Source organism: Oncorhynchus gorbuscha, linkage group LG18 (assembly GCF_021184085.1).
Source record: "Oncorhynchus gorbuscha isolate QuinsamMale2020 ecotype Even-year linkage group LG18, OgorEven_v1.0, whole genome shotgun sequence".
Lineage (NCBI taxonomy): Eukaryota > Metazoa > Chordata > Actinopteri > Salmoniformes > Salmonidae > Oncorhynchus > Oncorhynchus gorbuscha.
Genome location: NC_060190.1, coordinates 81568573 through 81576072, shown reverse-complemented (window position 1 = coordinate 81576072; position 7500 = coordinate 81568573). Strand labels below are relative to the sequence as shown.

General features: G+C 53.8%; 1 protein-coding gene across 3 annotated transcripts in view; it reads left to right on the top strand.

Moving 5' to 3' along the window:
• The window catches only part of LOC124003763 (extracellular matrix protein 2-like), a 68006-nt gene that overhangs the window by 24513 nt on the left and 35993 nt on the right, over positions 1-7500 (top strand). The gene's annotated exons all lie outside the window — the stretch shown is intronic.

The window sequence follows — 7500 nt, the reverse complement described above, 5'->3', positions numbered from 1 at the left end:
GTTCTATTGGGGAAACCCCCCTGTGTTCTATTGGGGGAAACCCCCCTGTGTTCTATTGGGGGAAACCCCTGGGTTCTATTGGGGAAAACCCCTGGGTTCTATTGGGGAAAACCCCTTGGGTTCTATTGGGGAAAACCCCCTGGGTTCTATTGGGGAAAACCCCCTGTGTTCTATTGGGGAAAACCCCCTGTGTTCTATTGGGGAAAACCCCCTGTGTTCTATTGGGGAAAACCCCCTGTGTTATATTGGGGAAAACCCCCTGTGTTCTATTGGGGAAAACCCCCTGTGTTCTATTGGGGAAAACCCCTCCAGGTAATTTGGTTCTGCTATGGAGGTGTCAAGGGCACCGACAGACAGATTAACGGAGGTGTCAAGGCCACCGAAGGAGGACCACCATTCAACTGCCACCGCAGCGGTCCACTCGACTGGCTCCTGAGTGGCACAGCAGTCTAAGGTACTGCATCTCAGTGCAAGAGGCGTCACTACAATCCCTGGTTTGATTCCAGGCTCTATCTCATGCGGCCGTGATTGGGAGTCTTATAGGGTGACACATAATTGGCCCAGCGTCGTCCTGGTTTGGCCGGGGTAGACGCCATTGTAAATAAGTCTGGACTTCCTAGACGATAATAGTTAGCTGCTGTTGGAGCTCCACTTCTACCACCATCACTCTCTGATAACATGACACGATCATACCTGGAGGAACCTGACACAGCAAACACTTCCTCCCCAAGCTGGTCACCTGGAGGAGTATCGCACAGCAAACACTTCCTCTCCAAACTGGTCACCTGGAGGAGTATCGCACAGCAAACACTTCCTCTCCAAACTGGTCACCTGGAGGAGTATCGCACAGCAAACACTTCCTCTCCAAACTGGTCACCTGGAGGAGTATCGCACAGCAAACACTTCCTCTCCAAACTGGTCACCTGGAGGAGTATCGCACAGCAAACACTTCCTCCCCAAGCTGGTCACCTGGAGGAGTATCGCACAGCAAACACTTCCTCTCCAAACTGGTCACCTGGAGGAACCTGACACAGCAAACACTTCCTCTCCAAGCTGGTCACCTGGAGGAGTATCGCACAGCAAACACTTCCTCTCCAAGCTGGTCACCTGGAGGAGTATCGCACAGCAAACACTTCCTCTCCAAGCTGGTCACCTGGAGGAGTATCGCACAGCAAACACTTCCTCTCCAAGCTGGTCACCTGGAGGAGTATCGCACAGCAAACACTTCCTCTCCAAGCTGGTCACCTGGAGGAACCTCACACAGCCAACACTTCCTCTCCAAGCTGGTCACCTGGAGGAGTATCGCACAGCAAACACTTCCTCTCCAAACTGGTCACCTGGAGGAGTATCGCACAGCAAACACTTCCTCTCCAAACTGGTCACCTGGAGGAGTATCGCACAGCAAACACTTCCTCTCCAAACTGGTCACCTGGAGGAGTATCGCACAGCAAACACTTCCTCCCCAAGCTGGTCACCTGGAGGAGTATCGCACAGCAAACACTTCCTCTCCAAACTGGTCACCTGGAGGAACCTGACACAGCAAACACTTCCTCTCCAAGCTGGTCACCTGGAGGAGTATCGCACAGCAAACACTTCCTCTCCAAGCTGGTCACCTGGAGGAGTATCGCACAGCAAACACTTCCTCCCCAAGCTGGTCACCTGGAGGAACCTGACACAGCCAAGACTTCCTCCCCAAGCTGGTCACCTGGAGGAATATCGCACAGCAAACACTTCCTCTCCAAGCTGGTCACCTGGAGGAGTATCGCACAGCAAACACTTCCTCTCCAAGCTGGTCACCTGGAGGAGTATCGCACAGCAAACACTTCCTCTCCAAGCTGGTCACCTGGAGGAGTATCGCACAGCAAACACTTCCTCTCCAAGCTGGTCACCTGGAGGAGTATCGCACAGCAAACACTTCCTCTCCAAGCTGGTCACCTGGAGGAGTATCGCACAGCAAACACTTCCTCTCCAAGCTGGTCACCTGGAGGAACCTCACACAGCCAACACTTCCTCTCCAAGCTGGTCACCTGGAGGAGTATCGCACAGCAAACACTTCCTCTCCAAACTGGTCACCTGGAGGAACCTCACACAGCAAACACTTCCTCTCCAAACTGGTCACCTGGAGGAATATCACAAGCTGGTGCTGTGCTCATTTAGCCCGGGGACAAGGTTATGCCGGGAGTCCTGAGATGGTAGTGAAGTCTCAGTTTTAAAGTTTAAAATAAGAACATAATCAAATTCCTAGACTAATGAGAATATAGTACACAAAATAAGTCCATCAGTTATCCCTGATGACTGACCATGCTGCAACTACGGTCCGTACTATCTGGGATCCTTGGGACGTCCATAAGACATTGAAGTTGACATTTAATTCTTCAAGGTTGGAAAATGCAGAGCTCTGCCGTTTCAGTTCACCTAATTTAAGTTGACAAAGCATGAACTCTGTGTAGAGAATCATTATACCATCTAAACTGCTGTGAAATATCTTTAACATTAACCTCCAGGTATCAGCCCCTCTGCCCCTCCAGGTATCAGCCCCTCTGCCCCTCCAGGTATTAGCCCCTCTGCCCCTCCAGGTATCAGCCCCTCTGCCCCTCCAGGTATCAGCCCCTCTGCCCCGTCTCCCCCTCCAGGTATCAGCCCCTCTGCCCCTCCAGGTATCAGCCCCTCTGCCCCTCCAGGTATCAGCCCCTCTGCCCCTCCAGGTATCAACCCCTCTGCCCCTCCAGGTATCAACCCCTCTGCCCCTCCAGGTATCAGCCCCTCTGCCCCTCCAGGTATCAGCCCCTCTGCCCCTCCAGGTATCAGCCCCTCTGCCCCTCCAGGTATCAGCCCCTGCCCCGTCTCCCCCTCCAGGTATCAGCCCCTCTGCCCCGTCTCCCCCTCCAGGTATCAACCCCTCTGCCCCGTCTCCCCCTCCAGGTATCAGCCCCTCTGCCCCTCCAGGTATCAGCCCCTCTGCCCCTCCAGGTATCAGCCCCTCTGCCCCTCCAGGTATCAACCCCTCTGCCCCTCCAGGTATCAGCCCCTCTGCCCCTCCAGGTATCAGCCCCTCTGCCCCGTCTCTCCCTCCAGGTATCAGCCCCTCTGCCCCTCCAGGTATCAACCCCTCTGCCCCTCCAGGTATCAGCCCCTCTGCCCCTCCAGGTATCAGCCCCTCTGCCCCGTCTCTCCCTCCAGGTATCAACCCCTCTGCCCCTCCAGGTATCAGCCCCTCTGTCCCTCCAGGTATCAACCCCTCTGCCCCTCCAGGTATCAACCCCTCTGCCCCTCCAGGTATCAACCCCTCTGCCCCTCCAGGTATCAACCCCTCTGCCCCTCCAGGTATCAACCCCTCTGCCCCTCCAGGTATCAACCCCTCTGCCCCTCCAGGTATCAGCCCCTCTGCCCCTCCAGGTATCAGCCCCTCTGCCCCTCCAGGTATCAGCCCCTCTGCCCCTCCAGGTATCAGCCCCTCTGCCCCTCCAGGTATCAGCCCCTCTGCCCCTCCAGGTATCAGCCCCTCTGCCCCTCCAGGTATCAGCCCCTCTGCCCCTCCAGGTATCAACCCCTCTGTCCCTCCAGGTATCAACCCCTCTGCCCCTCCAGGTATCAACCCCTCTGTCCCTCCAGGTATCAACCCCTCTGTCCCTCCAGGTATCAACCCCTCTGCCCCTCCAGGTATCAACCCCTCTGCCCCTCCAGGTATCAGCCCCTCTGCCCCTCCAGGTATCAGCCCCTCTGCCCCTCCAGGTATCAGCCCCTCTGCCCCTCCAGGTATCAGCCCCTCCAGGTATCAGCCCCTCTCCCCCTCCAGGTATCAACCCCTCTCCCCCTCCAGGTATCAACCCCTCTCTCCCTCCAGGTATCAACCCCTCTGCCCCGTCTCCCCCTCCAGGTATCAGCCCCTCTGCCCCTCCAGGTATCAGCCCCTCTGCCCCTCCAGGTATCAGCCCCTCTGCCCCTCCAGGTATCAGCCCCTCTGCCCCTCCAGGTATCAGCCCCTCTGCCCCTCCAGGTATCAGCCCCTCTGCCCCTCCAGGTATCAGCCCCTCTGCCCCTCCAGGTATCAGCCCCTCTGCCCCTCCAGGTATCAGCCCCTCTGCCCCTCCAGGTATCAGCCCCTCTGCCCCTCCAGGTATCAGCCCCTCTGCCCCTCCAGGTATCAGCCCCTCTGCCCCTCCAGGTATCAGCCCCTCTGCCCCTCCAGGTATCAACCCCTCTGTCCCATCTCCCCCTCCAGGTATCAGCCCTCTGCCCCTCCAGGTATCAGCCCCTCTGCCCCTCCAGGTATCAGCCCCTCTGCCCCTCCAGGTATCAACCCCTCTGCCCCTCCAGGTATCAACCCCTCTGCCCCTCCAGGTATCAACCCCTCTGCCCCTCCAGGTATCAACCCCTCTGCCCCTCCAGGTATCAACCCCTCTGCCCCTCCAGGTATCAACCCCTCTGCCCCTCCAGGTATCAACCCCTCTGCCCCTCCAGGTATCAACCCCTCTGTCCCATCTCCCCCTCCAGGTATCAGCCCCTCTGCCCCTCCAGGTATCAGCCCCTCTGCCCCTCCAGGTATCAACCCCTCTGCCCCTCCAGGTATCAACCCCTCTGCCCCTCCAGGTATCAACCCCTCTGCCCCTCCAGGTATCAACCCCTCTGCCCCTCCAGGTATCAACCCCTCTGCCCCTCCAGGTATCAACCCCTCTGCCCCTCCAGGTATCAACCCCTCTGCCCCTCCAGGTATCAACCCCTCTGTCCCATCTCCCCCTCCAGGTATCAGCCCCTCTGCCCCTCCAGGTATCAACCCCTCTGCCCCGTCTCTCCCTCCAGGTATCAACCCCTCTGCCCCGTCTCTCCCTCCAGGTATCAACCCCTCTGCCCCTCCAGGTATCAGCCCCTCTGCCCCGTCTCCGCCTCCAGGTATCAGCCCCTCTGCCCCGTCTCCGCCTCCAGGTATCAGCCCCTCTGCCCCGTCTCCGCCTCCAGGTATCAGCCCCTCTGCCCCGTCTCTCCCTCCAGGTATCAGCCCCTCTGCCCCTCCAGGTATCAGCCCCTCTGCCCCTCCAGGTATCAGCCCCTCTGCCCCTCCAGGTATCAGCCCCTCTGCCCCTCCAGGTATCAGCCCCTCTGCCCCTCCAGGTATCAGCCCCTCTGCCCCTCCAGGTATCAACCCCTCTGCCCGTCTCTCCCTCCAGGTATCAGCCCCTCTGCCCCTCCAGGTATCAGCCCCTCTGCCCCTCCAGGTATCAGCCCCTCTGTCCCTCCAGGTATCAGCCCCTCTGCCCCTCCAGGTATCAGCCCCTCTGCCCCTCCAGGTATCAGCCCCTCTGCCCCTCCAGGTATCAGCCCCTCTGCCCCTCCAGGTATCAGCCCCTCTGCCCCTCCAGGTATCAGCCCCTCTGCCCCTCCAGGTATCAGCCCCTCTGCCCCTCCAGGTATCAGCCCCTCTGCCCCTCCAGGTATCAGCCCCTCTGCCCCCAGGTATCAGCCCCTCTGCCCCTCCAGGTATCAGCCCCTCTGCCCCTCCAGGTATCAGCCCCTCTGCCCCTCCAGGTATCAGCCCCTCAGCCCCTCCAGGTATCAGCCCCTCAGCCCCTCCAGGTATCAGCCCCTCTGCCCCGTCTCTCCCTCCAGGTATCAGCCCCTCTGCCCCTCCAGGTATCAGCCCCTCTGCCCCTCCAGGTATCAGCCCCTCTGCCCCGTCTCTCCCTCCAGGTATCAACCCCTCTGCCCAGTCTCTCCCTCCAGGTATCAGCCCCTCTGCCCCTCCAGGTATCAGCCCCTCTGCCCCGTCTCTGCCTCCAGAACTAAGGGACAACGTGTGTACCAGAGCATCAACATGTTTCTCTCTCCTCTCTTTGTCTCTCACTTTTCCCCCTTCTGTGTCTTTCCCTCCCCCAGCTAAGAAGGGCATATGTATGCCAAGGCCTCAGCATGTTGGAGTCGTAGAGAAGGAAAGAGGTCTCAACTTATCTGTGCCATTATGCCATGCGTGACAGCATGGGCAGCTCCATTGAGGATTTGTTGAACCAGGGCTTGTGCCATGTATTTATTGTGACCAATAGACCACTAGGTAGACCTTACAGTGAAATGCTTACTTACAGAAGACAATTCTCTGATCATTGGCTGATGCCTCCCAACCAATTGGAATCCCCACCCAGCTAACTACTTTAAAATGGTGGCCCTCAATGGCAACACAGACAGAACAAGGAGCCAGATGTTTCAATGAATCTGAAACATCTGGTTGGATTTTCCAAATATGGTGAGGAGAGGAAGCCCAGTGGCCGGCCGTGAGAGTGTATGGAGCGAGATGGAATTGAGCCGACATTCTGACATATTTTCTCACAGTTTTCTGTTCCCAAAACTAGGATCTGTAACACACAAAGTGCACAAAGTTTTGTAGAATCGACCCTTTGCCAAAGTTTCAAAAAATGGCATTGTTTACAAGGAGTTCAACAGCGATGATAGTTATTGCACACGCGTACTTCACAGAGAAAGCATTCCTTAACCGACTTGATTGTTTTGTTCTCTATGCTTCATTTGGAAACAACACATATGACTTATCTTGGGTTAGTTATTAATATCTTTGATGTTCATGCAACACATTTGGGTTAGTTATTAATATCTTTGATGTTCATGCAACACATATGACTTATCTTGGGTTAGTTATTAATATCTTTGATGTTCATTCAACACATATGACTTATCTTGGGTTAGTTATTAATATCTTTGATGTTCATGCAACACATATGACTTATCTTGGGTTAGTTATTAATATCTTTGATGTTCATGCAACACATATGACTTATCTTGGGTTAGTTATTAATATCTTTGATGTTCATGCAACACATATGACTTATCTTGGGTTAGTTATTAATATCTTTGATGTTCATGCAACACATATGACTTATCTTGGGTTAGTTATTAATATCTTTGATGTTCATGCAACACATATGACTTATCTTGGGTTAGTTATTAATATCTTTGATGTTCATGCAACACATATGACTTATCTTGGGTTAGTTATTAATATCTTTGATGTTCATGCAACACATATGACTTATCTTGGGTTAGTTATTAATATCTTTGATGTTCATTCAACACATATGACTTATCTTGGGTTAGTTATTAATATCTTTGATGTTCATGCAACACATATGACTTATCTTGGGTTAGTTATTAATATCTTTGATGTTCATGCAACACATATGACTTATCTTGGGTTAGTTATTAATATCTTTGATGTTCATGCAACACATATGACTTATCTTGGGTTAGTTATTAATATCTTTGATGTTCATTCAACACATATGACTTATCTTGGGTTAGTTATTAATATCTTTGATGTTCATGCAACACATATGACTTATCTTGGGTTAGTTATTAATATCTTTGATGTTCATGCAACACATATGACTTATCTTGGGTTAGTTATTAATATCTTTGATGTTCATTCAACACATATGACTTATCTTGGGTTAGTTATTAATATCTTTGATGCAACAAAATGTTATTTCCAAGTAGAGATCT